The following is an 11,946-nucleotide window of genomic DNA, read 5'->3' as shown; positions in this document are numbered from 1 at the left end:
AAATTACTGAAACTTAGTCAAGGAAAAGTATAGGAATGTAAACTGGTGCAGCCACTATGGAAAACAGTATGGAGGTTCCTCAAAAAAATATAAATAGAACTACCTTATTACCCAGCAATTCCACTTCTGGGTATTTATCTAAAGGAAACAAAAACACTAATTGAAAAAGGTATATGCACCCCTATGTTCATGGAGCACTATTTACAATAGCCAAAGCATGGAAGCCACTTAAGTGTCATTGATGGATGACTATATAAAGAAAATGTGATATATATATATATATGATATATATGTGATATATATATATGAGCATTGTTTAATTTTCACAAATTTGTGAATTTTATACATATATATCACATTTTCTTTATATATATATATACCACATTTTCTTTATCTATATGTCACGTATCTATTATATATATGTGCATGTGTGTGTGTGTGTGTGTGTGTATAATGGAATATTATTTGGCCATAAAAAAGGAAATCTTGCCATTTGCAACAACACGGAGACCCTGAGAGCATTATGCTAAGTGAAATAAGTCAGACAGAGAAAGACAAATACAGTATGATCTCACTTATGAATGTGGAATCTTTAAAAATAAATGAACTCATAGATATAGAGAACACATTGGTGATTGCCAGGAAGTGGGGGTAAAATGGGTGATGGTGATCAAAAGCTAAAAATTTCCAGTTATAAAATAAATAAGTCATGGAGACATAATGTACAGCATAGTAGCTATAGTTAATATTCCTGTATTATACATTTGAAAGTTGCTAAGAGAATACATCTTAAAAGTTCTCATCACAAGAAAAAAAAATTATAACTATATGAAGTGATAGATATTAACTAGACTTATTGTGATGATTGTTTCACAGTATATACAAATACCAAATCATCATGTCGTACACCTGAAACAAGTACGTCATGTGTCAATTAAATCTCAATAAAAAGTAAAAAGATAGATCTCACATAAGGTACCTTCTCTGCTCACAACAGAATGAAGATAGAAACCGATAACAAAAGTAAAATTGGAAAATTCACAAAAATTGGCAATTAAACAACATTCTTTTAATCAACCAATGGATCAAAGAAGAATTTACAAAGAAAATTAGAAAATATTCAGAGATGAATAAAAACAAATACATAATATATCAAAATTATGGAATGTATCAAAAACAGTGCTAAAGAGAAAATTTATAGCTATAACTGCTTACATTAAAAAACATTAAAGATCTCAAATTGACAACCTAACTTTACAATTTAAGGAACTAGAAAAATAACAAAACCAGGAAAAAAGCTTCACAACATTGCTTTTGATGACACCAAAGGCACAGGTAAGAAATGGAAAAAGAGACAAATTTGACTTAATGAAAATTTAAAAATTTAGTATATCAATAAATACTATCAACAGAGTAAAAAGGCAACTCACAGAATGGGACAAAATATTTGCAAATCATATCTAATAAAGGTAATATCCAGAATATATAAAGAATTCCTAAAACTCTAGAATAACAAAACAACTCGATTTAAAAATGGGCAAAGGACTTGAATAGTCAGTTCTCCAAAGAAGATATACAAATAGCTAACAAGCACATGAAAAGTTACTAATCAATTACTAATCATTAACAAAATGCAAATCAAACTAGAATGGATATCACCCATTAAAATGGCTTCTAACAAAAAAAAAAACAGAAAATAGGTTTTGGTATTTGGTGAATAATTGGGACACTTATACACTGTTGATGGGATGTAAAATAGTATAGCACTGTGGAAAACAGTATGGCAATTCCTCAAAAACTTAAAAATAGAATTACTATATAATCAGTTTAACAATTCCACTTCTGGATATATACCCAAAAGATCCTGAAAGCAGGATCTCAAAGAGATATTTGTACACCCTTGTTCATAGCAGCATTATTCACAATACCTAAAACATGGAAGCAATAATAAACAAAATGTGGTATATACATACAATAGAATATTTTTCGGCCTTAAAAAGGGAGGAAATTCTGACATATGCTGTAACATGGAAGAACCCTGAGAACATTATGCTAAGTGAAATAAGCAAGTCATAAAAAGGCTGTATGACTCCACTCACATGAGGTACTCAGTCAAAATCACAGAGACAGAAAGTAAAACGGTGGTTTCCAGGGGCTGAGAGGAGGGGCAAGTGGGAGTTACTGTTCAATAATATAGAGCTTGTTTCAGTTTTACAAGATGAAAAGAGTTCTAAAAATGAATGGTGGTGATGGTTGCACATCATTATGAATGTATTTAATATCACCAAACTGTATACTTTAAAATGGTTTAATAAGTTTGTTATGCATATTTTACTACAATAAAAATTCAATAGAAGAAAAGTGAGCTATAATTGGGGAAATTAAATTATGGAATGGATATACGATGATATTAGGAAACAGCTAATTTTATTAGTGGAATAATGGTATTATAGTTAGGAAAAATGTTTTTTTTTATAGTCAAGTTCTGACACACTTAAAGGTGAAGTGTCACAATGTCTGAACTTTAGTTGTAAATCATTTAGCAAAACAATGAAAGATAATACAGATGGACAGATGATAAATAAATGATAGAGAAATAGATGAAGCAAATATGGCAAAATAGTAATGAGTATTGAATCTGGGTATATGCTAGTTGAAATTTTTTTCTACTTTACTGTTTCAAATTTTTCATAATAAAGTTCATTCAAGGATATTAAATATTTTACAGAATTTCCAAGAGGGTTAGAAATTAAAGCAAAAGGTGACAATGCTAATTGCCCTATTCATACAATCTCATACCTTTCAATAATTACCACAAGATAAGTTGCTAAAATTTCTGTGTCAATAAGTACATATTAATTTAAGGCTTTTGATGAAATATGTTATTAAATTATTTTCCAGAAAAATTTTAATATTGACACTCTATAAACTATGTACAAGAGTGTATATTTCCTCATATTCTCATCATTATGGAGTATTTATTATTTAAAAAAAACTTTGATAAGCAAAATCTGTCATATATTTTATTTTGTTTTCATTTCTTCGATGTCCATTTTTGCTGTAGCAGTCCTATTTTTTAGTTGTCTTAAGTCTCTATATATTAAGATAATTCTACGTCTGTCACTATTTCACATATATTGCCCTTTCCCCCTACTTTATCATTTATCTTTTATATAGTAGGTAGATAGATGATACAAAGACAGACAGACAGACAGACAGCTTTAATTTCAAATCTTTCCTTTATAATTCGTGCTTTGGGGCCTTTCTCACCTCCAGATAAATATTTACTTATATTTTTTATTTAATTAATATTCTCTTTTACATTTAGTACTTTAATCCTGCAGGAAAACATTTTATTACAAGATATGCACTAGTAGTCTAACTTTCTTTTTTTCAAATAGCTAGTCTCTCATTATATATTAAGTTCAAATATACATACTTGGGTTCATTTCTATTATATTTCCATTTATCTGTTTGTCTATTTCTGGGTCAGTTCCATGCAGTTTTATTCATTGTAGTATTATAATATTTCTTAAACTCTGATACAACAGTCTTCTCTTTCCCTTTTCAACATTTTCTTCAATTTTCACCTGTTAATTCTTTCATTTAAACTTTAGAAGCATTTTGTCAAACTCAAAAAGAAATTCTATTAACATTTTGATTGAAAATGTTACAGCGGTAGATATTTGGAGAGAATTGACATCTTTACTATATTATGCCTTCTATCCACAAACATAACCTGTTTCTATATTTAAACAAGTCTTTTAGTTCTCTAAGAGAGTTTTTAGTTTTCTTTGTATAGAACTCACACATCTTATGTTTATTTCTAGGTATTTTGTATTTGGGTTTTTTTTTTAATTCTATGATTTTTTATTCCATTTTACTTTCTAACAGAAGTTTTTTTGTTTACATTTACTATCTAGTCAATCTGAAATTATATTGGCTTATGGAGTGAGATAAAGAGCTAACTCTTTTTTCCCCCAAAATGATAAGCAGTTTTTCAAGCTGCAGCCTCCATGGAATATTTAGCCACAAAAATGTCAATATACAGTACACACATAACTGTGGTTGTTAATTATATAAAATATGCATTCCTGTTGACAAAGATTTAAAAAGAATATGGAAAACTGAAAAATTATTTTATTAAAATTAATTTTTTCTGTTTAAAATTTATGTCTATTTTCTTTATAATCTTTTCACAATCAATATAAACTGAGTATTAGAGTTCATCTTTACTTTTTCATTCTTTTCACCTCTACTTTTATGTCCTTTTCCAATAAAGATTTAAATGTAGCAGTTTTTTGATATTTCACATTAATAGAGTTTGGCATATGTTTTCCTTTGGGTGTTAATTGAGTGGCGTCTGTCAAGCTAGACAACCTGGTGCCTGCTTGGAATAAGCACAGGTGAAAAGAAACCCATGTGTGCCCTCAAATATTAAGTTCTGGAACACGGACACTTTTTTACGGCTTGAGTCATGCAATATTTTTCTTCTTACATAGAAATTTGAAGCAAGCGTTGTTCAATGTGGCATGAAGGTTTAAAAGTTTTTGGAAGAACCACAGCTTCTGTTGGCAAATACCTGCCACTCCATTGCCTTAACAAAACTTCCTCAGCTCCTTCCAGGTTGCCTGTCTCTATTCCTTCATTAGCTGTATCAGAATGAGAACTGTACTCTCAGCATCACTTCTTATCATTACTTTATTCTCTGTACTTTTTTTAATGAAAATTTTCCAGTACAGAGGTACACAGACTATGAGTTAGAATTAGGAGATTTCCCTTCTCAAAAGAATGGTCAAGCTATGGCCATTGAGGAGTATCTTGTCTAATATGTTTCGTGAAGTAAAAACACACTAGGATATGATTATTATTATCCATGTCAGAGAAAAGGGGCAGATTTTCTAAAGAAGTCAAAGAAGTAAAATCAACATGCCAAAACTTGCTCATACCTCAGTGGCTCAACATTATTTGGAAATAAACTAGTTCACAAAAGTAAACTTCCCAGATAACTGAAAATTCTCACGGTCAGCCCAGTTGTTACATTTTAATATAATATAGGGATGATCTCAACGCTTCTAAAGTTTTGTAGGGTGATTTGCCCCTGCGTTCAGTAGCCTCACCTACCACACTGTGCTAAAATTGGGCCTATCTTTTGTCAGACTGTAGGTTATTCCCTTTTTCCTATCAGTCTCTCTCTAGCCGTACCCCATTTCCCTGTTCCAATTTACTTCTACTCTAACATAGACACCAGATGACCACACCTGTTGAGTCGTGCCCCAAATGAAAGCCTAGGGAAATTCTGGAACATGTTCCTTAGTTGTCCCTCTGCTATGGCTTTGGGAGGTCGAATGCCTCCTTAAATCTTTCTTCTTTGGTAGGGTTGCATAGGAAAAACACATCGTTCATTCATTCATTCATTCATTTATTCATTCGACAAACAATTATCATATGCCTCCATGCTCCATTTACTATTCCAGATACTAGACATACAGTAGTGAATAGAACAGACACCCAGTCCTTGCATGAATAAAGTTTAAAATGCAGTTGTAAGAAGAGACATTGTAAAGAGAACTTCAAAAGTACCATGAGAGCATGAAACAGGGGAATTAATCTATATAGATAACTAGAATTTTAGAATTCAAAAAGAAAAAAAAAAAATACTCTGGGTTTCAAAAGGACAACTTTGCAGCCAGGAAACCATAATAGTCCTATTAGAGGCATGAGTCAGAGGCTCTCAAGAGAATGAGTTGTTTCTGGCAGCATGCCCCTGTTTTGGACACAGGTTCAATCACAGGCCCGCGCACCGCCTCACTCTCTGGGTCTGTAAGAAGAGACCTGACCCCATCCCTTCACACCCATCCTATCCATCCTCTCAGCTGCTATTTGATCTGAATTCGTACAAGCCTCTGTGCTACTAGAAAAGGATATGAACAGTTGAGGAGTTCAAATTTGCATTCACAGCTGGCTGTACCAGGCAGGAGAAAGGTGCCATGAAATGTGGCTTCTCCTCCAAAGAGTTGTGGGTGTCAGCGAGGGACCATTACTCTCAAAAACAAATCAAATGGGGGAACATAGAGCCCTCTCTAAAGAGTTTCAAATTTGAAGAGACAGTGAAGAAAGAGAAGTGTAAACATTTCCGTGAGATGAGGATCATGGTCGCTGGTAGAAACATCGAGTTCACAATTTAGTTTAGAAAAATATAAACCAGTATCTCTATTCTTCCCTTACAGTTTTGAATTTTGTGCCAGCAAAGTAAAGAGCTCTACTCTCCCCACCCCTGCACCTCCCCAAACCTCCCACTTTGTGTTTGTTAGTGAAAAGAATATAAGCAGTTGGGTGTCTCTAACAGCTCTTGACAATAAGCAGGGCAATGATCTAAATTATTTAAAAAATTTTTTTAAAAAATCTGGAAAAACACTTAACAAGCTAACTACGGGTTTCTGCTGTATTCCAAAAGGAGAGGCATTAAATGGCAGGGCCTCTCTGCTTTTCATTCAAGCAGGAACTCAAGATATCAAGTCCCAACCAGGGCCCCCGGAGCAGTAAGATGAGGTCACAGCTGACCACATGAATGGATCTTATCCAAGAAAACCCTTTGAAGGTATCCCTTCTGGTGACTGAACAGATTGTCTCCCGAGGCTGAAACAATCAGAGATAAAAAACACTCGGGAAAAGCCACTGCACATGGCTCAGGGATGATAACATGCCTGCTGATTTCAGCTACTGACTGCAGACTTCGGGTAATTTTTTCTTAACTCATTCCTATGCTTACCCTAAACTCCAGAACTTTCAGTCACAAAGAAGAGGCTGATAAGTGTCAAATGAGTGTTTATCATGAAAATGGTACGAAAGCTTCCTTCCACTTTGTATGAACACAGGAGTTAAAAAAGTATATATGATCAGAGACTCCCAAGTCTCCATCCATCAGAGTAATTTTCCTAAAAAGCCACTTTCAGTACTCAGTGCTCAGAAACCTGCAGTATCCCCCACATCAGATATAAATGCTTTATAAATAGCCTCGTTGACATGAACCTTGTCCTGGATATAAGTGTTCTATTCATTGGAAGCCAGTTTTACACTCTCCCACCAACATATTTTGTTAACACTAATACCTGTGTTTGCATCCTCCATCCAAGCCCATCCATGTCCCGTGTAGTCTAAGTCCTAACATATCTCCTGTATCTATCTTCTCTTAGGCAAATTTATTGTCCCCTACTTTCAAGCACTGATAGTTTCTTAGCTGTTCTGCCTCAATTGTGTCCCATTAGATCTTCTGTCTACAATTCATCCTCTATCATGTTTCAAAAATACAAACATTAACATACCACTTAAAAATATTCTATGGCTCCCCATAATTCAGATTAAAGACTGAATTTCTTAATATGTCACTCAAATGCTTTCATGATTTAGCCTTTGTTTATCTTTCAAGTTATACTTCTGTATATCTTCTAATACAGAAAAACTTCACAGACGTGCTTAAGGTGAGCTTTCTCCCGTATACCATGTAACAATCTGTCTCAAACACTGTCATCTCTAATAAGGTATCTTCCTTGCCAGACTATACACTCCTTGCTTGTCACCCAAAAGTTTTACATGAAGATATTAACTTGAATTCTTCCACTGCCTTCTTATCCAGGCAGACACTCATGAGTGAAATGATAAGAAGAAGAAGAGAACACAAACGATGGGAATGGAGGAACAGAGAATATGTTAGTTCTGACTTTTGTAGCCTCTGTTGCTTGGTAAAGAAAGGAAAACACTGTATCCAGCATGAGCTTGACCACATGACTCCTCCAAGGATCAAGGAATTTAACCCTTGATATGACTCATCTTAAAACAACACAGGTAGCTAGTCTCCCCATCAGGATCTCTGGAAAAAGCAACTAACTAGACAAGCTTTTGCCTGATGAATAGAGACTAATCCCAAAGAACAAATGTTCCATTGTGAATTATGTCTTGACCACATGCCAACAGGTGATTGCATTTAAAGAATTCCAAAGGTTTTTTTTTTTTTCAGGAATTCTTAAAATGTTCTCATCACTGAAATCTCCGAGGGAAGATAAACATTTCAAAATAGACACAGTGGCCCAGAGTAAAAACAGATCACAAAAACAAAAATTCCTAGTAAATTTAACAAATTAAATTTAGTTCTCTGTTCTCTCCATGTAAACATCTTCATCATTGGTCTCAACATCTAACCAAGCCCAAATTTATACCATGAAAAATAGAACATTCTAAAATTCTACCTTCTTCAGGAAGAAAATTTATACAAATGAAATGAGGATTTTAGCTACTTAGTAAATGTATTCTCAACCAAACTTTCTGCCCTAAAAGCACCAATATTTATAGAGAACATAACACAGACTATAGTTCCAGTGTTAATGTTGACTAACTGCCTACAGTTCTAGATATATCTCTTAGCTTTTTTGTGTGATTGATATGCCCCTTTTTTCCAAAATAGGGTTTAAAATAAGGCTGTCTTTTTTAAATATTTAAATCAAATAACTATGCACCCTACTCCTCTATTGTAAAAAAAAAAAAACATCTCCTCCCTCTTCAAGGTGTCTCACCTCCCATTCCAAGAGAAAAAAAAAAAGGAGTCTTACTTGGCCCAAGGAGTCAGTCCTCATTACCTTCCTTGTGATGGAAGAAAACTGGAAACTATGAGGAGTCCATTCACTGACAGGTGCCAAGATGTAGAGCAGTTGATGCTGACAAAGTACCTGTGGAAAGTGGATGGTTTGATATCAAGATACGGTACTTGGTCATTGCTGTAAGAACACTGGCAACATCTGTGCTGGCTACCAATCCACTGAAGAATGTGACCTGAATAGCAATCCACAGTTATGCCACTGGCCTGGCAAGAGTTTCTCAAGGTAAAGTATGGAAAAATAGAAAGACTTGATAAGGTCAGCAAAGGCACACTTACTAGTTACCTGGCTTTTTTTGTTGTTGTTGTTGTTGTTGTTTTTTAGGCAAGGCAACCCTTGGTTGACCTCACAGACTGCAAGGACCTTGTCAGCTTACAATCCCTTATTTTTTATTTTTTATGCCTACAGCACCTGGTCATTCTAGGTGGTCTCCCATCCAAGTACTAACCAGGCCTGACCCTGCTTAGCTTCCGAGATGAGACGGGATTGGGCTTGTTCAGGGTAGCATGGCCATAGACTGGCTTGTTCTAAATGATCATACACAGCTGTTTTTTTGGAGGTATGTCCATGATGCCAGGAAAGCTGCATCAGGGCAGCCTTAGCCAAGAGCTGTCCTCTAATCCAGCCCTTTTCTTGACCTTGGTTCCTTTCCCTTATGGTGAATGTCCCTAGTCACTCATTGGCCCGCAGTCTGAGCCATCAGAGAATTGGTCTGTTAACATTAATCTATAAAACAGAGGGTATTGGAGCCTGCAAACTAATCCTCCTAGAAGGCTCCTCAGAGTTTTGCAAACTGCTCACCACTGCAACCCGTACATACATCCTAACTGAGGAGGGTGTCTCAGTCAGTCCTTACAGCAAAGAGATGGCTCACATGTCATTTGAGGATGGTGAATAAAGGGACTGTCTAAAGTTGTGTGAGCAAGAAAATGCGATACCATAATAGTAACAAAGGCCTAAAGGGCAAGGGGACAGAGTAGAAATCAGAACCTAATGAGAATGACTATAATAAGACTACCTGACAGGAGCTTTGGCCTTTAGTAGAAGGACATAGACAAGCAATCCTCTATGAAGAAAGAGCTGCAGGAATAAACACTCCATCTTCTTCTCCTGCCCTTCCATTTCCTGCTGGTTATATCCATTGGCCAAATACAGCAGGATGTCAGAAGGCAAGAGATCACAGTCTATACATATCAGCCTCCTGAGGACAGAGCAAGGCAGAAAGGGTAAAGAATAAAACTGGAGATGGGGAGGGGGAGAAAGCCATCCCAGAGCGCTAGGGGAGAAAGCCACATTTATCAGTGCTCTTCACAGTGCATTTCGCAAGTGGTGCCAGTCTGTAAAACGTTTGTGTCTGAACTGCCAGATAAATACAGAATTGGAGAGTATACATTTAGAAGCCTTGATAGCAATTTGACACTTCCACAACACTCAAGTAGATAATCGTAGACTCAGCTCATTAAACAGCAAATAGAGCAGTTCAGGGCTGTTGACTCAGGAGGTGAATTGCATATGACACGAGCAACATTTTAGTGACACACAGATCAACACATAAGATATTTTAGGCTCAGGTTAGCATATGAGATATTTTAAAGAAAGTTTGTCAACTGTAACCCAAATATTTATAAAAATCTTTTTAAATCTTTTAAAAATGTATTTATTTTTATAACTTATTATTCTACTACTTCAATTGTTAATTATATGTATATAACATATTTTTTCTTTATTAGGTAAATTAGGAAATAATAACTGTATAACTGTTTTCATATCTGATATTGGTGAAGTAATTTCTATTTTCTGCAGATAATGCTGAAAAAAATTTAAAAACAACCATTTGAAAGCTCTGGAGTCAACCAAGAGCACTAGAAACTGCACAGCGGTCATTCATTGAAAGAAAACTAAATTGGATAAAATTTGTATTTATAGTTTTTTTACTCTTCAATCTACACATGCTTAAGGCAACTAGACTTTAAGTAGAAAGTCCCATCTTATTGGTTTGAGGACTCAGAATATGGAGTTTGAAGAGTCAATGAATATATTAATGGATCAATCAAAATTATCTAATACAAAAAGAAAGAGAAAAGATTGAAAGCAGATGAACAAAACTTCAGAGACCATAAAACAATGTCAACCAAACTAACAACTAACATACTTATAATTAGAATCCCAGAAGAAGAGGAGAAAGAATAAGAAAGAAAAACTATTTGAAAAAATAATGACCCAACATTTCCCAAATTTTGTGAAAAGCAACATACAAATCCAAAAAGTTCGGCAAACCCTCAACAGGATAAATACAAAGAAAAGCACACTTAGGCACATCATAACTAAATAACTGAAAATTAAAAAGAAAATCTTGAAAGTATTAAGAAAAAGAAACATATTACTAAAAGGAGAATAATGATATGGATGATGGTGGACTACTCATCAGAAACAATGTAGATAATAATATCAATTTTACACAAATTCTACCCCCCAAAAAACTATATAATTATGTAGCCTCTGCAATAAGGCAAATAAAAAGCAAAAAGATTAAAAGAGAAGAAATAAAGCTAAAACTATCTCTAATCATAGACATCATAAATGAAAATCCTTAGGAATTTATAAAACTGTAAAAATAAGTGATTTTTATCAAAATCATAAGATAAAAAGTCAATATAAAAAAGTCTATTGTATAGTATTTCTATACATTAGCAGCAAATAATTGAAAAATAAAATTTAAAAACAATTCAAATTACAATTCAAATGGCATCAAAAAACATAAAATACTTAGGAACACATTTAGCAAAAATGTGTAAGGCCTCTGCCCTCAAAACTACAAAATATACTAAGATAAAATTAAAGACCTAAATAAATGGAGAGATATGTCATGTTAATGGATTGGAAAACTCAATATTGTTAAAATGTCAATTCTTCACAAATTGATCTATAGATTCACAACAATCCCTGTTATAATGGATTGCTGTGGGTATTTTTATAGACATTAACAAGATAATTCTAAATGTATATGGAAAATGAAAAAAAAAAATAGTATAACCAAAATCATCTATCTTAAAAAAGAGGAAAAATTTGGAGGACTTACACTACCTCATTTCAAGACGTACTATAAAGCTACAATAATCAAGATAGTGTTATAATAGCATAAAGATAGACAAATATCTATTAAAACATTGAGTCCAGAAATATATTTATACAATTAATTGATTTCAACATGAACATCAAAACAATGAATTGAGAACAACAACATCAAAAAAGCCTTTTCAACACATGGTTCTAAAACAACTAGATATATGTGTGA

General features: G+C 33.9%; 1 pseudogene; it reads right to left on the bottom strand.

Moving 5' to 3' along the window:
- Positions 1-9,050: 9,050 nt before the first annotated feature.
- On the bottom strand, positions 9,051-9,169 carry LOC120586429 (uncharacterized; annotated as a pseudogene).
- Positions 9,170-11,946: the final 2,777 nt, after the last annotated feature.

This window comes from Pteropus medius, unplaced genomic scaffold, assembly GCF_902729225.1.
Source record: "Pteropus medius unplaced genomic scaffold, Ma_sr-lr_union100, whole genome shotgun sequence".
Classification (NCBI taxonomy): domain Eukaryota; kingdom Metazoa; phylum Chordata; class Mammalia; order Chiroptera; family Pteropodidae; genus Pteropus; species Pteropus medius.
Note: the sequence above shows the minus strand (reverse complement) of the source record. Positions and strands in the feature narration are given on the sequence as shown.